Source organism: Sitophilus oryzae, unplaced genomic scaffold (genome assembly GCF_002938485.1).
Source record: "Sitophilus oryzae breed Bouriz unplaced genomic scaffold, Soryzae_2.0 scaffold_359_pilon_pilon, whole genome shotgun sequence".
Taxonomy (NCBI): Eukaryota; Metazoa; Arthropoda; class Insecta; order Coleoptera; family Curculionidae; genus Sitophilus; species Sitophilus oryzae.
Window position 1 is genome coordinate 1432496 of NW_022146928.1, and position 17491 is coordinate 1449986.

At 30.6% G+C, this 17491-nt stretch overlaps 1 protein-coding gene across 1 annotated transcript in view; it reads right to left on the bottom strand.

Moving 5' to 3' along the window:
• The window catches only part of LOC115885030 (inhibin beta chain-like), a 101905-nt gene that overhangs the window by 83386 nt on the left and 1028 nt on the right, over window positions 1-17491 (bottom strand). The gene's annotated exons all lie outside the window — the stretch shown is intronic.

A 17491-nucleotide genomic window follows, 5' to 3' on the forward strand; every position in this document is an offset into this window, starting at 1 on the left:
TTGACCGTTGTACGCGATCTGGCGCTGCTATAGCGGTTGCTAAGAACAATCGCAAACAAAAACAAAAATAATTGTCACTTGTCCATATCTCTTGTCAAAGTCAGAATCTTCAAAAATTATAAAATCTTTCAAAATCTAAACCGCTCTCATTGAAAAAAATCCTAAAAGTGTTTATTTAAAACGTCCATTTTCAAAGTAAGTATTGCTATCTTGTGAGTTTAACTTAAGTTTTATTTACTGAAACCCAAATTGTGAAAAAGTGGCATTAAAAACTTAAAAAAGCTGTGCTGTGAACTGGGAACTGCAAAAACCATCGTGGATCGTGGTATAACGTCGGTTTCCAATGTTTCATAGATACTTCATACATGTCTTTATATAAAATAAAGGTTTTTGTATTCAACACACTGTATTTTATTTATAAAATTAACAGAACATAATAAATTTTAATAAACAATATTTGGGCGATATAATTCCGGAAAAAGCCGAACCGCTCCGAAATTTTCAAAAGCTTTGAATCGCGGCCGTTGCAAGAATAGCGCCAAATAGTGTTTACATTGTCCTTATGGGCACTTTCCAATCTAATAATTTTATGTTTTCTTTAATTTTCTCTAAATCGGTATGGAAATTTGAAAAAGTATAAACGGATTAAACCATTCTAGAACATGCAGTAAATTTTAAAAGGCAGCGTTATTTTTGAGTTAAAAAATATGTCTGTGAAACGAATAACTTTGAATTTGACAGTTCCCGCTGGCTTTTCTAGTGTTAATTTTATTAGGTTAGGCAACTTGCGTCCATGCTGACGCAATGCCGTCTCTAATAGAACAGTCTCGGAGCGAGATTTATGACATCACGCTAGTTAGATACTACGGATTAATAAATACGTTGTAGAATACATGGAAAACATAATTATTCGAAAACATAACTATAGCTAAAATCGTACTCCATAGTCAATGTAGATAGTTTTAGTGTTAAGAATAATAATTTTAAAAAATATGTTGTCATCTTTTGACAAGTTTATATTAGTTTATTAATTGCAGTAAACTTTATGTGGTGTTAGCTTAGGTTGTGAATATTTTATATGTAATTTTTGGATTATATTTGACACTATCTTTTTCATATGACACAACACTGATGAAGGCTATAATGTTAGCGGAAACGTTTTTTTTTAGACCAAAAAAATAATAAAAAATGTCTATACCTATGTGGCGGATTCATCTTTTCAAAAAATCCTTTATGGGTATTTCGCCACAGCACTGCAAGAAAATCTACAAAATAAAATAATTTTTTGTAAACACTTCTGCGTTAAACCTAAATGGACGCTGCTTGTCAGAAGTTATGTTTATAGTAATACAAATTTGCCTAACAAAGAAACAAAAATGCTTAACGTTTCGTTTACAAAAAAATAATGAAAAAACAAATGAAAACTTGAGTTTTTCCCGAACATAAATCCCAAGAAAACCAAAAAATTTAGAATAATTTTACATATAAAATGACAGCGATCTTTATTTCATAGCCATCGCTGACGACTTTTTCTGATACGACTTTTGAATGATATTGTATTATTTGCAAATATAATTTTTCGAACATCGATGCTTGCAAATTATACATATAAATTTTGTGAATGCAAATAATAATACATCACAACAATCGTAGATATTGAATGTTTTTTGTTAAATTAGATCGATTTTCAAACCCTAAAATTTAAAATATATTTTACATTTTACATACATACATACATACCGCCATTACTCGCTGACGAGTATTTGACACGCATCAGAAGGTGGTCACGCAAGGCGTTTCCTTTCATGAGCTTTTCTGTGACTGAAAAGCCCGATACGTAATGTTATCTGTCTACCGCACTCCAGACATTCAAAAATCTCATTGCTTTGTTGCCTCTTTACTTTTTGGTTGTCGCTCTTAACTGACTTTACAATTCTTCTCCATTCCGTTCTATTGTGAGCTGCATCTTCCCAGTCATTCTGCTTGTTAATTCCCGTTAAGTTTCCGTGGAAAATATCCTTGAACCTTTTGAGTTGTCCACCCGGCCTCCTCTTACCGTCTACAAGCCCACCGTAAACCAGAGATTTTGGTATGCGGTTTTCTTGCATTCTGCATACGTGACCAGCCCATCTTAAGCGGGACTTTGTAATCATGACTTCAATACTATCGCAGTTAGCTTTTTCAAGGACCGATACGTTTGAGACATGATGGAACCATTTTATTCTTAAGAGTTGTCGAAGACGTCTCTGTTGCAAGTTGCAACTTGTGTAATGCGTTCATGTGTCGGCGGTACAGCACCCAGGTTTCGCTTCCATATAACATGGTGGGAATTATTATCGCTCGGTACACCGCAAGTTTCGTTTTTGTTCTCAAGTCATGATTGTAGAAAACCCTGTCCTTTAATTTCCAGAATGCTCTTGAGGCGCTGCTAATCCTGTGCTGAATTTCAGAGTCGATATTGGCCTTTTCCGAAATCAAACTGCCGAGGTAATTGAATTCCGCTACATATTCCAACAGCTCATCCCCGATTTTTATAGCAATGTTGTGATCTTCCGGGGGAGTGCACATGATTTTAGTTTTATCGATGTTCACATGTATATGTGTTCAACATTTCTTACAATTGCTGTAACGTATTTGCAACTAGAGCACAGTCATCAGCGTATATTTACATTTTACCCATTATCTTATGTACCTATTCATTATTTGTATATTGTAAAACATTTGCTGCATTTGTATGGTTCATAGTTTATTTGCTAAAGTACCGTATGATCGAAAAAAAATGGCGTCCAGTTGGCTGGGAAATGACGATCGATGACATTTCCCATATAAATTTACATATAAAATGACAGCGATCTTCATTTCCCAGCCAACTGGACGCCGTTTTTTCTCGATCATACGGTATTTATTACTATAAATAGGTGTATATAATGTATTTATTAACTGTATATTATGTATATTTCATGTAAACTATATCATTTTTAAAATACAAACCAAAAATAAGAGGAATAATTGTTTTCCATGTATTCTACAACATATTTATTAATCCGTAGTATCTAACTAGCGTGACGTCGTAAATATCGCTCCGAGGCTGTTCTATTAGAGACGGCATTGGTCTGATATTGAGAAATGTCAAAAGCTGATGACATTTTACTTTTGACAATTGTTAATTTTTGCAAGAAGAGGAAGAACTGTCACTTGTATTATTATTTTCCTTTTCTATTTCACGTAAGTAAAAAGAGCTACCTATCTGATTCGTTCAGGCACTCAATTTAAAGAATATCAGTGACTTTTTTGACAGAGGGATTTTATATTTACCATGTTGGTAAAAAATAACGGCTAAAATTCAAAGTTATTCATTTTATAGACAGTAGTATTCTTTTTAAAAATATACAACTTTGGTTTCAATATGTTCAACATAATATGTTTGAATCACACTGTATATTGGCAAAAAATGTAACAAAATTGAAACGCAATTTACAAACCAATAACCTAATATAGAGCTTTGTCGGAAGCCCGAATCACACTGTACACATGCGGCAATTTTTAAAATTATTTATGAATAAGGAGTTTTAAAAATATGAATGTTTTGAAGTTATTAGTAAATTTTGTTTAAAATATTTTAGATAGGAATGGAAACCAGATGTAAGTAGAGCAATATCACATATAATAATATTTCTTTGCTATTTCATATTGATCGTAAATAATGAAAATGCCAATTTTCAGGACACAAAACTTGTTGCAATGACCTACAAAAAAGAAAAACCTCGACCTGACCTAATATCTTTTCCTCTAGTATATAGCTATTGACTAATATTTAGATTCTTAACTATTATACCACGTATATTAGCGAAGAAATTAATTTGTCTTTTTAAAAGATTTTTAAAAATTATAAAACAATGTGTGTGAATCGGTAAAACATTATATTGGTATTGTATTAGTCATTGGCATGGAAAAATATACAAGTCCTTAAGAATTTTTTATGTAGTAAGTTAGTGGAGTGCCCAGAGACTTTTACCTCGGAATTCAATTATTGTGAATGTAATGTGAAACCTTCTGTATTGTGTTTTATAGATAAAATACTAAAATGTTTATCCGTTTTTTTTTTGTTGCTTTTAATTTTTTATTTTATTAATTTTAGTAAATTCTTAATTATTTCCTTCTTAACTTTTTAACTTTTTTAATTCTTTTTCTAATGCATAAGCTATACCTATTCTGCTTATATTCTAATCATTGAAATTTTGATTGAAATCGAATTATACAGGGTGGCGCGTCATATACGACGCGGTTTTTGCAAGGAGAATAAGAGTTTGTATTGAAGTGAAATTTTGTGAGCTTATGTAAGTCAATTTAATGCATTTTCTAAAATTATGTAGAGTTCTACAAGGTGTCCCCAAAAAAGTTACACATCAAAGTTGTGTTTTTTGTAATGGAACACCCTATATATTCTAGTAAAAAATAAAGGTTTGTTTCTTTAGAAAAGTATATGACTAAAATGTATAGTTTTTGATTACATTCACCGGCACGAAAAATAAGCCTAACCTAACCTAACCTTAACACTTCGATGTATTAAAGGTTAATATATTTTGTTTTAATGGGCCGATTTTGATGATTTTTCAGAATTGTGTAGCCAAATTATTTAACTTTTTCGTATGTTTTTCTAAATTAAAAATGAAACTCCCCATCTGTTAATTATACGAGGGAAAACAAAATGTTGATATTTTGGTGAAAGTTTGTAACACCCTGAAATATGTTAAATCAGCGAGGAATATAAAAATAATTTTATCATCTAGATACATTCTTTCTCGATGGTTTGTTTTTTTGGTTTATCTCATTAGCTTTATTTTTGTTGGAAATATTCGCTTTTGAAGGAGACACTAACATTTTTTCGTAATTTTTACATAAAGACCACGCCTTTGCTTTTGGGCCTAGTCAACACATCTAGTAAATTCTGGTCCCGAAGCAGGCCTTTTTCACATAAGATTTGCTTCATTTAATCTTCTTCTTATAGTCATTATCAATTCATTATCAATTTGAAGAGCTGGAAAACGGCGGTTTCTTAGCAATAAACTTACAATAAGTAGATCGCCTCGATTAGAACTTCTCATACGAAGGACGTCTGATTAACATCCTCATGGGCATGGTCATAATTCAAAAATCACTTAGTATACTCTAAGGTATTTTTGGAACCAGAATTTTATAGCAAATTCACTGAACTAAACAAATATAGATATATATTTGACTCGTCCTGTATATCTATAAAGTATTTTTGAAATGTGAACTACCATTAAAGACATATTTTGTAAAAAGTTTGGAGTGAAAATCTCAAATAGAAATCCTGATATAGAGCTTTTCCGAAATACTGAGCCATCTTGCATACCGGGTGTTGCATCGTCGGACGGGACATAGGAAATCTCCTGTAATTTTTAATGGGGTCAATTATTGGCTTCCCTAATTATTTTAGAGAATAATTCTATTTAGGTTTATTGAAGAGCACTAAAACCCACATTCAAAAGAATAACTTAAGGTTGCGATTTTTGAGTTGCTCGTTTACGAGTTATCGCCGATTTCTTTTTAAATATTTCTCCTTTCTTATGGCCCTGTATTTACTTATGAGCACCAGTCAAGGTAAAAGATAACTGTCAAATGAAGTTGTCATTTCAGAAATTTACCTATTTAGTGCTTTATTACTATTGAAAACTCATTCCTACATCGGAAATCTTAAGATGTATTTATATATACAAATTAATATGAATTAAAGTAAAATAAAGTAATCAATTACAAGGTTAATTATAGTATTATTGCAATATTCAATAACTTATTAATTTAGGTACTATTAAATTGTTAGAACTTTAGGATTTAAGAAGATGTTCAAATATTCCTCCATCGACTGCTAGACAATAACTCAGGCGATCATAAAATTCTCTTCTTACATTCGCTAGTTGGTAAACTGAAATTCTATTGCATTCGGCAGAAATAGTATTTTTTAACTCGTCTAGATTTGGGTATTTTTATCCTTGTATATCCTGTTTTTTAAATGGCCCCAGAGAAAGAAATCATTTGGCGAAATATCAGGACACCTTGCTGGCCAAGTTACTGTATGATTTAGGCCAATAACGTTTCCGTTAAAACTATTGTCTAAATATTCCCGAACAGCCAGGGTACTATGTGCCGGGCAGCCATCCATTTGGTATTAAACTTCCTGATTTTCCCTAGCGGCATCATGTAAATTAGGTAAAATATGATTTTCGAGTAGTTCCAAATAATATTCTGCATTTAAATTTCGCGTAAGAAATAATGGCCCGATAATATTGTGTCCGAATATCCCTGCCCAAACATTTACTTTCTGTGGATATTGCATCCTTGTTTCGACAAATCTGTGTTGGTTTTCTTTGTTCCAATATCGATAATTTTGAATTGGATGGATGGACATTGGATTCATTATTTAAGGTAAACGTACATTCGTCAGTGAACCATATGTTTTTTAAAAATTCCCTATCCGTGTTTGCTCTTTCCATCATATCTTTCCATAAAACGCCTGTCGCGGTATTTCGTCCCCATCTCGTAGCTCTTGATGCTTTTCATATTTGAAGGAATCGTATTTATGTCGTTTCAAAATTCGAAACGCTGTCTATTCCTATTTCATCCTCAAGTTTCCTTGTGCTGATCTTTCCATCGTTCTCTTCCACGCACAATAAAACTTCCAAGTCGGTATAATTTCTTGCATCGTCTCTTTGTTCCTGCCTGGCTTCACATCTGCAGTTATTTATTAGGGTACCTTTGGTCTCAAATCTCTGGATATTCCTTGCGATTGTAGATTTTCCAGGTATCGGTCTATTCGGATACAGAGCAGCAAACATGTCCGACAACTTTTCATAACTATTTCCTTGAAAATATCATTTAATCATCAATACTTTTTCTTCGGTGGTGTAATTCATGGCTAATATTTTCGATGTAGGTATGAGTTTTTAATAATAGTAATAAAGCACTAAATAGATAAATTTCTGAAATAACAACTTCATTTGACAGTTATCTTTTACCTTGACTGGTGCTCATAAGTAAATACAGGGCCATAAGAAAGGAGAAATATTTAAAAAGAAATCGGCGATAACTCGTAAACGGGCTAATCCAAAATATCTAAAGTTATTCTTTTGAATGTGAGTTTTAGTGCTTTTCAATAAACCTAAATAGAATTATTCTCTAAAATAATTAGGGAAGTCAATAACTGACCCCATTAAAATTTACATGGGATTTCCTATGTCCCGCTCGACGATGCAACACTGAAATGAGTAAACTTTGTAATATATTTTATTAACAATATAATGCAAAAAGTTTTATAAAAATTCGTTCACAATAAATTAATTCCGAGGTTTGTAACCCATAAAGGCTTAAAGCACTCCACTAAAGTATATGTCAAAAAAATATGTTTTTTGAATGACAGAAAGATATCTAACCACCGACCATAAAATTACGGTCAAGACAAGACACCTTATAATGTTTTGCCTCAGGATGCTACATTTCCACTATGGATAAAGTCATATGTAATATAATACCGCAAATGGCTGCAACCGTTAAAAAAATAGGAATAGTTTAAATCCAAAAAGAAAAATCGTATTTTAATTCTGCATCAAAAAATATTGCAATGTTAGAGTCGTCATAAAAAAATATCTTGTATAAGATTGCAGTTGATAAAATGTATTTTGTGATATGCACTCATCAATTGTCAGATTACATATTGTCAAAATTATATTTTTGTTATTTAATATGCTGAATTTTCTGAAAACATTACATTTGTTTCAAACTTTTGAAAACGAAAGTACATCTCTCTCCTGTAAAAGTTTATTTACAATAATTTATATAAAGTTAACGTTAAAATGTTGCAGTCCAGAATGCGTTACCAAGCAGTTAGATAATGGTATGATAAATTAATAGATTTAGTGATACTAATTGGATGTGAGAGGTGATTTAAATAAAGCCATAAATATACTGGTCGTTATCTTATTTCATCATCTAACAAATTTAAATAAAGAAATGTGGGAAATTATACAAACGTTAGTTCCTAACAAATTAATATAATACACTGTCTATACAGTATATATTTATTGAAAAAAATCCTTTATACAATTTGCACACTTTGCAACGATCTCTTTGACAGTTCTCTGTATTTTGCCATCTAACCCCACGTGTAACACGTGACACCCTGTATAAAGTAAGTGTATATTAAATAAATATAAGTGCTTAAATTGTTTAAAAAAACTAAATTACTTAAAAGCTAAAGTAATAAAAATAAATTATTTTCAACAAAACTGCAAACCTTGAATGTACATAACTTTTTCAAATACAGTTCGTGCTCATATAGGATTTGCATTTGTCGCACATGGATCGTGCACATTTGATTCATGAGATTTTTGTTTTTTGTCATTACTTCATTGACATATGGTTGCCTTATTCCACATCTCTTTCTTTTCTGGTATTGACATTCTTGGCGTGGTGGTGCCACACAGAACCCAGTGAAACTTTAGCCCCCGCCGGTAGGAACAATACTTGACAAAATCAAAAAATCAAGTGCGCCTTTAACAGTTGCATATTGGTACCCTAACTTAAAGTTGAATGGCGCGGCGAGGCCTAATTCTTAAACGTAAACATTTTACAGAGGTTTAAATAGTGCTTGGGGTCCGCTGGACCCCACCACGCCAGTTGAGGGTTAAAGATAATTATTAAAAATCTAGAGTATACCGGGTGCGTGTCAAAAATGGCTCACCCCTATAACTTTTTTGTTTTTTTATATAAAAAAACGAGATTTGGTATGTTAGTATATGACATAAATTAGGATTGATGGACGTATTCAATTGTTTTTGGTCACTTGATGATATGTCTTTCTATTCATGCACATTTGATCATAGAATATTTTGATCACATTGTATATAAATTTAGTATAATGATCATTTAATTACAAGTCGTCAGCATTTAAATATAAAATAAAATAAAACATGTAGTTAGACAACACATGTTTTATTTTATTAAGTTAGACATGTAGTTATTACTATACTAAGGATCGGCATTTGTGGTCTTGGGTGCCGGTTTTCATGTGTACGAAGAGTACGGTCAACACGCTTAGTAAAATAAGATGTACTGAATAAAGACAGAAGGCGACTATTTTCCCAAGCGCATGGAATCTAGCGTCAGATTACGTAGTTATGTAATAAATACTTCGTATTTTTGCTCACTCCGACTTACTACATTGCCATAACGACTCACTCCTATACATGTAAACGCCGATCCAAAGGTTCGCTTGCCAGCGGGGTATAAAAGTTTAACATCAAATATTAAAAAGAATTAATAATGATAGCATAAGTATACCATATTTAAAATGTATTAAATATCCTTAAAGTAACTGGACATGACAGGGTGTCCCAGAAATAAGTGCAAGTATTTTAAGGGGCGGTAGATCTCGATAAAAGAAACATATTTTCTCTTTATCGTTTTTCAAAAAAGTCTAAAATATCGGAGTTATTTTACTTTGAAAATTTCCAAAGAAAAATATATCTTTTCTGGTTTTTTTCTTGTAAATTTAATTTGCTACCTATGTTGCCACATTATCAAGAAAGTATGTTTTTTAACTAAAAAGTTCAGTTTTTAGTTAAAGAACAAAGTTTCAAAAAGAATTTTCAATTTTTTTTTTGTGAAAAAAAACTCATAGGCGTGTTTCCTGGGGTTGAATTATACTACCAGTTAAAATACTTTTTACACTTATCTCTGGGGTACCCTCTATAAAGTAAGTGTATATTAAATAAATAAGCGCCTAAATTGTTTAAAAAAACTAAATTACTTAAAAATAATTATTAAAAATCTAGAGTATACCGAGTGCGTCTCAAAAATGGCTCACCCCTATAACTTTTTAGTTTTTTTATACAGGGTGCTACAAATTCGAGGTACGAGCATTGGTATCTAGGAAACCGTAATAGATACGAAGATGGGTAAATTGGGGCAAAGTTGCGCCTTGGGCTGTTCACCAAGATGCAATCAAAAGAGTTTTAAAAATTTCAAGGATTGCTGAGTTTTTTGGAAAGAACGGATTTTTTTGAAAACTAATTTTATTTTTTCCTCTCGTTACTTTTTAGAAAATCAAAAAACTAATTGCGCATTCTCATAGCCATTTTATTAGGGCTATCTGATAGTATTTTTAGATTTTCAAATTAGCTGATAATTTGTGAGATACACAGGCCAACTTAATTTATTTAAATACGGACCTGCATTTTTTATTTCAGGTTTTGAAAGAACTCGGTCTCCTGAGTACAGTGATATGCCACAATTGATACGTTTTTTTTTGGGTACCTTAATAATAACAAAACTATTTAATTGTTATTTAAAATAATTTTAAATCCGGCTCTGGTTTTTTAATTTATTAAATCTGATTATATTCAGCACAACAATATTGATCAGCGCTAATTAACATTGAATAAGAAAAATCGAGACAATTAAATGATTCAAATAAATAGTATCCAGGTCAGTAATTTAAAGATATTATTTTTAACTTTTCTTTTTGTGAATTTGAAATTTCTCAGTGTACGATCTAATAATTTGCATAATATTAATCGTAGTTATTATGAATAAATTAACTTCTACAAACTAGTTTCTAATGCTTTAAATAGTCTACATGTCCGAAAGGGTTACCACCCTCCCTATTGCACAAATTTATTTTTCGTTCAATTTTATTTATAACTTTTGAATAGATCTTGTAATACTTTCGAATGCATTTTGTACTCTTTATTGTAACTGCCGAGATATGTTGATTTTACTTTTTTGTAAAATTTGGACCTGTCGAATTACTTGACGTCATCAGACGGTCCAGGTACCTCGCTGGCAATTATACCTACTGCTCTACCATTTCCAATCTATCTTCCGGGAAAATGATTTGATTGTTTATATTACATTTTATTTATATTATTTTTTATTATTATATTGCATTTGATTTACCGTATTCAACCCACGTCACTGTTAAGTTTAAAAGTTTATCAATATTGTAACAATGAATATATTAAATATTAAAAAAAAAACAGAGCCGGACTTGATTTTAGTTTAAATAAATTGTGTCCAAATTTCCAAAACAAAAAAAAATATTAAGTGTGGCATATCATTGTACTCAGGAGAGCGAGTTCTTTCAAAATCTGAAATAAAAAATGCAGGTCCGTATTTAAAAATATTAAGTTGGCCTCTGTATCTCACAAATTATCAGCTGATTTGAAAATCTAAAAATACTATCAGATAGCCCTTATAAAGTGGCTATGAAAATGTGAAATTAGTTTTTTGATTTTCTAAAAAGTATCGATAGGAAAAAATAAAATTTATTTTCAAAAATATCCATTTTTTCCAAAAAAACTCAGCAATCCTGGAAATTTTTAAAACTTTTTTGATGGAATCTTGGTGAACATCCCGAAGCGCAACTTTACCCCAATTTAACTATGTTCGTATCTATTACAGTTACCGAGTTACCAATGCTCGTACCTCGAATTTGTAGCACCCTGTATAAAAAAACGAGATTTGGTATGTTAGTATATGACATAAATTAGGATTGATGGACGTATTCAATTTTTTTTTGGTCACTTCCTGATGATAATATGTCATTCTATTCAGAGTGTGTTATTTTCTATCAAATAAAATAAAAATATACCGGGGGTGCCATTTAAAAATCAAAAGTTGTAGTCATTTCCGGAGAAATAGGAAATGGCCAAAAGCAATTGAATACGCCAATCAATCCTAATTTATGTCATATACTAACACACCAAATCTCGGTTTTTTATCAGAAAAAAATAAGAAAGTTATAAGGGTGAGCCACTTTTAAGACGCAGCCGGTATATAGAATCTAATATTTGTCTTTTAAATAATTTATTTATTAGACACAAAATTTCGCGATCGAAAAAATATGTTCAATATATTTATTTTACCACCATCCATATTTAATAATAGCACAGACTAACCTAAATTTAGTTTGTGATAATAGTCAATTTATTTTCAATTGTATTTAAAAATCAAATTATATATTATGTAAAGTTAAATAAAAAAATCCTTTTGGTGCGGCTCATACAGGTTTAATTTAACGCGTTATTACAAAATAAAACAATAAATTTATTCGATATAATCACCTCATTATACAACGAGGTGTTAAATTTAGGTTCATAAAGTTAAGATAAATTGTGACCAAATATATTTCTTTATTGCGGCAATCCATATATTTTTAGTATTTTTAAAATCTTCAATTTAATATACAGGGTGGCCCATCGAAAACGTTCCGCAAGGCATAACGGCCAGGGTAATTTTTTTTCAGAAAATTCAAAAACACGTCAATTTTGTTTGTGAGGGGGACAACTTTTGCCCCAAAAATGATTGCAAAATCTTCAACCCTCTAAGCGGGGGTGTCATCCCCCAATTTTTTTCAAATGGGAAGGGGAGTCAAGTGGTACCGCAATGAAAAGGGCTTTCTATTCTCTATACTTTCCCGCTTCGCTTTTGAAAATCGGTCGAGTCATTGAGAAAATATGAAGGATTGAAAGTTGAAAAGTTTATTTAAACATTTATCAGAGTAAATGATAAGGATAAATTCCTTCGACCAATCTGCTGTTTTCTCTTATTATTTCTAGATGTTTACGCATTTTTTCACTTGCCACAAGGTTGAACGATCAGGTGCGGTAGTTGCTAGATAGCTGAAGTTTGTTCTTATCGTATTCTTACGTTTGTTCTTCGTATCGTTATCGTTAAACTTTTTAACAATTAAAATAACATTTAAAAATAATAAATGTGGCAATCGGGTCGCGCAGATATTCAATGAACGCCATCCTGACAAACACCTTTATGGCCAAATTGTTCGCGAGTTAGTAGCAAAATTTCGCAAAACTGGTTCCGTTATGAATAAAAAGAGGCAGATGGAAAATCCTATAGTAAATGAAGCTATGGAGGTATTCGTATTGGGCCAAGTTGCCATGGATAGTACGCTGAGTACAAGAAAATTAGCCAATAAGACCGGCGTGAATCGTACAAGTGTCCAAAGGCGTACAAGTGTCGAAGACGATTTTGATCGTCGCTTGCAATTTTGTGAAACTATGACTAAACGAGTGGCGAATGATACTAATTTCCTATTTAATGTGTGTTTTTCGGATGAGTGTACTTTCTTTTTGAACGGTGTAGTTAATAGGCACAACTGTCGGTATTGGGCTGAGGACAACCCCAGGTTATTTCACGAGGTGCACACACAAAACCTTCAGAAATTGAACGTGTGGGTTGGTATTTTTGGACATTCTATTGTCGGTCTTTTGAGTTTAACGATATTGAGAAGAACTTCAACGCACAAGTCACAGAACAGCTATCTAGCAATTACCGCACCTGATCGTTCAACCTTGTGGCAAGTGAAAAAATGCGTAAACATCTAGAAATAATAAGAAAAAACCTCAAATTGGTCGAAGGAATTTATCCTTATCATTTATTCTGATAAATGTTTAAATAAACTTTTCAAATTTTAATCCTTCATATTTTCTGAATGACTCGACCGGTTTTCAAAAGCGAAGCGGGAAAGTATAGAGAATAGAAAGCCCTTTTCAGTGCGGTACCACTTGACCCCCCCCCTTCCCATTTGAAAAAAATTGGGGGATGACACCCCCGCTTAGAGGGTTGAAGATTTTGCAATCATTTTTGGGGCAAAATTTGTCCCCCTCACAAACAAAATTGACGTGTTTTTGAATTTTCTGAAAAAAAATTACCCTGGCCGTTATGCCTTGCGGAACGTTTTCGATGAGCCACCCTGTATTTTGTTCTAAATACAGAGACGTTCGAGAATGTCGTTATTAAAGCAAGATACTTAAAAACTAATATATTTGTTTTAGGTGAAAAGCTAGTTAAGTGATATTGTTGGTTATGCTAAATTGTGTACTGAGAAATTTGTGTCCAGTGATTCTAATCCCGGTGGCTTTTTAAATAAATCAATTTTTGTTTTAATTAGTCATGTTCCCAGGAATTTATCATTATTTTACATCTATTAAATAATGCTTATGTAATTATTTTAAGTATAGTATTTTACATAAAGAGATAATAGAAAAAAGTTAATAAGTTAAAATATCATTAATTTCTCTTTAGAATTTGTATAATTCATATTTTTGGAAAAAAATAATAGCAATCTTAAATATTGCAATATTTAAAAAAATAAGAAGAAAATAATTATTGCTGTTTTAAAAGAATTTATTATTGTTATTGATTTCTTTATTGTTTAATAAAGTGTCTAAGTATTTATTTATAAATGAAGATTTAGAAAATCTAATTCTATTTGTATTTAATTATACAGGGTGTAAATAAATAGTAATTGCATTTAAAAAAAAATACGAATTTTCGAATAAATTTTTTACATTTAATTTGTAGTAACATTTAAATAGTGATATGTTAACTTATGTTAATAATAAAAGAATACGAATTATTGAATAATTCGTATTTTCGTACAAGAAAATAATATTATATTATACAGGGTGCTACAAATTCGAGGTACGAGCATTGGTATCTCGGTAACCGTAATAGATACGAACGTGGTTAAATTGGGACAAAAATTTCAAGGATTGCTGAGTTTCTTGGAAAAAACGGATTTTTTTGAAAATTAATTTTATTTTTTCCTGTCGCTACTTTTAAGAAAATCAAAAAACGAATTGCACATTAGCAACTTTATGAAGGCTATCTGATAGTATTTTTAGATTTTCAAATTAGCTGATAATTTGTGAGATACAGAGGCCAACTTAATTTTTTTAAATACGAACCTGCATTTTTTTTCAGATTTTGAAAGAACTCGGTCTCCTGAGTACAATGATATGACACATTTAATATTTTTTTTTTTGTTTCAGACATTTGAACACAATTTATTTAAATTAATTTCAAGTACGGCTCTGTTTTTTTTAAATATTTAATCCATTCATCGTTACAATATCGATAAGCTTTCAAACTTAAAAATGACGTGGGGTAAAACATTGAATATTGAAAATCAAATGCAATAAAATAATAAAAAATAATATACAAATGAATACATTACTTCACGGCATTTGTAAAAGTAAAATCAATACATCTCAACATTAAGAATAAAGATTATAAAATGCTTTCGGAAGTATAAGAAGAAAGTTCAAAAAGCTATAAATAAAATTGAACGAAAAATAAATTTGTGCAATAGAGAGGGTTGTAACCCTTTCGTAGAACATTAGAAACTATTTTGTAGAAGTTTATTTATTTATAATAACTACGATGAATATTACGCATATTAGATCGCACACTGAGATTTCAAATTCACAATAAAACAAATAAAAATAATATCTTTAAATTGCTGACCTGGATATAATTTATTTGAATCTTCCAATTGGCTCGATTTTCCTTATTCAATGTTAATTAGCGCTGTTCAATATGTATATTACGATGAATATAATCAGATTAAATAATTAAAAAAAAACAGAGTCGGACTTAAAATTATTTTAAATAATAATTATATAGTTTTTTGTTGTTAAGGTACCTGGTACCTGGTATAAGGTAAGTGTGGCAAACCATTGTACTCAGGAGACCGAGTTCTTTCAAAGCCGAAAATAAAAAATGGAGGTCCATATTTAAAAAAATTAAGTTGACCTCTGTATCTCACAAATTATCAGCTAATTTGAAAATCTAAAAATACTATCAGATAGCCCTAATAAAGTGGCTATGAGAATACGCAATTAGTTTTTTGATTTTCTTTAAAGTAATGACAGGAAAAAATAAAATTGATTTTCAAAAAAATCCGTTTTTTCCAAAAAACTCAGCAATCCTTGAAATTTTTAAAACTTTTTTGATGGCATCTTGGTGAGCATCACAAAGCGCAACTTTGCCGCAATTTAACCATGTTCGTATCTATTACGGTTACCGTGATACCAATGCTCGTACCTCGAATTTGTAGCACCCTGTATATTATGTTTATAGGGTGAACCCTAAATCACAATATCATATTTCTTTTTGAATAATTTACTATAGGTATATGTATGTCATCCTTCATCTAGTTTCGAAGTCACTTTAAAAACTTTTTGTCTCTATACATATTTTTCCATATACAGGGTGAGTCTTAAATAAGTGCAAATATTTTCAGCGCTGGTATATCTCGATAAAAGATTTATCTTTATCGTTTTTCAAATAAGTCCAAAATAACTTTATTTTACGTTGAAAATTTCCGAAAAAAATGATTTTTTGCTTAAATCTTGAGAACCACTGGATTTTTTTCTGAGTTTCATTTTTTGTAAATTTAATCTATTACCTATGTTGCCATATTATAAAGAAATTATAATTTTTAATCAAAACTAAAATAAATTCCAAATTTTCCAATTTTTTTTGCAAATAAAACCTTATACCACCTATTCGGGTTTCTGGGATCGAAATATAGAAGGTACCCCTAAAAATATTTGCACCTATTCAAGACTCACCCTGTATATACTATTTTATTAATCAATTAAAAAAAAGAAATCATTATTAGTAATCCATTACATCATTATTAGCACATGAAAACATTTTTTTTAGTTTTTGATTAAAAATTACAATTTCTCTATAATATGGCAACATAGGTAGTAGATTAAATTTAAAAAATAGGAAACTCGGAAAAGATCGAGTGGTTCTCAAAATGAAAGCAATAAATCATTTTTTTCGAAAATTTTCAAAGTAAAATAATAAGGTTATTTTGGACTTTTTGAAAAACGGTAAAGAGAAAATATGTTTTTGTCTTTTATCGAGATCTACTACCCCTAAAATATTTGCACTTATTTAAGACTCACCCTGTACATGTTATTTTATTAATCAGTTAAAAAGAAAGAAATCATTATTAGTAATCCATTATATCATAGCACATGAAAACATTTTTTTTAGTTTTTGATTAAAAATTATAATTTCTCTATAATATGGCAACATAGGTGGTTGATTAAATTTACATGATAGGAAACTTGGAAAAGACCGGGTGGTTCTCAAAATTTAAGTGAAAAAAACTGAAGTGACAATATATACGTATATGAAAAATCCCTAATATTTTATAAAGACCATCGCCCTCTTAATTTTATTCGAACACCTTGTATATTTCTGATTTAGAGAAATTTAGATAAAAAATTGTCCTGAAATTATTACAAGCGAAGGAGATAATAAAACAAAAAGAAAATACTGCAGGTACAAAGTTTTTTTGGAAATCCTAGCTAATAAAAAGAATGCAAGGAAATTCATCTTTCGATAAAATTATTTTGGATTCACTAGTAATTTAAAAATCTCCTGATAGATATTATTTATAGTTATTTTTTATACAAGACGATAAAATGGTATTTTATAAGAAATCGCCAGTGAATTAATTTCGGGAGACGATAATTCAATTTTATCGTCGTATATAAAACAAAATATTGTTTTCCATAGCGAGTTACGTTTTAAAAAATATTCAGAAATTATTATTTCAAGGAATTTATTACGAGTAGAAAAAATATTGTGC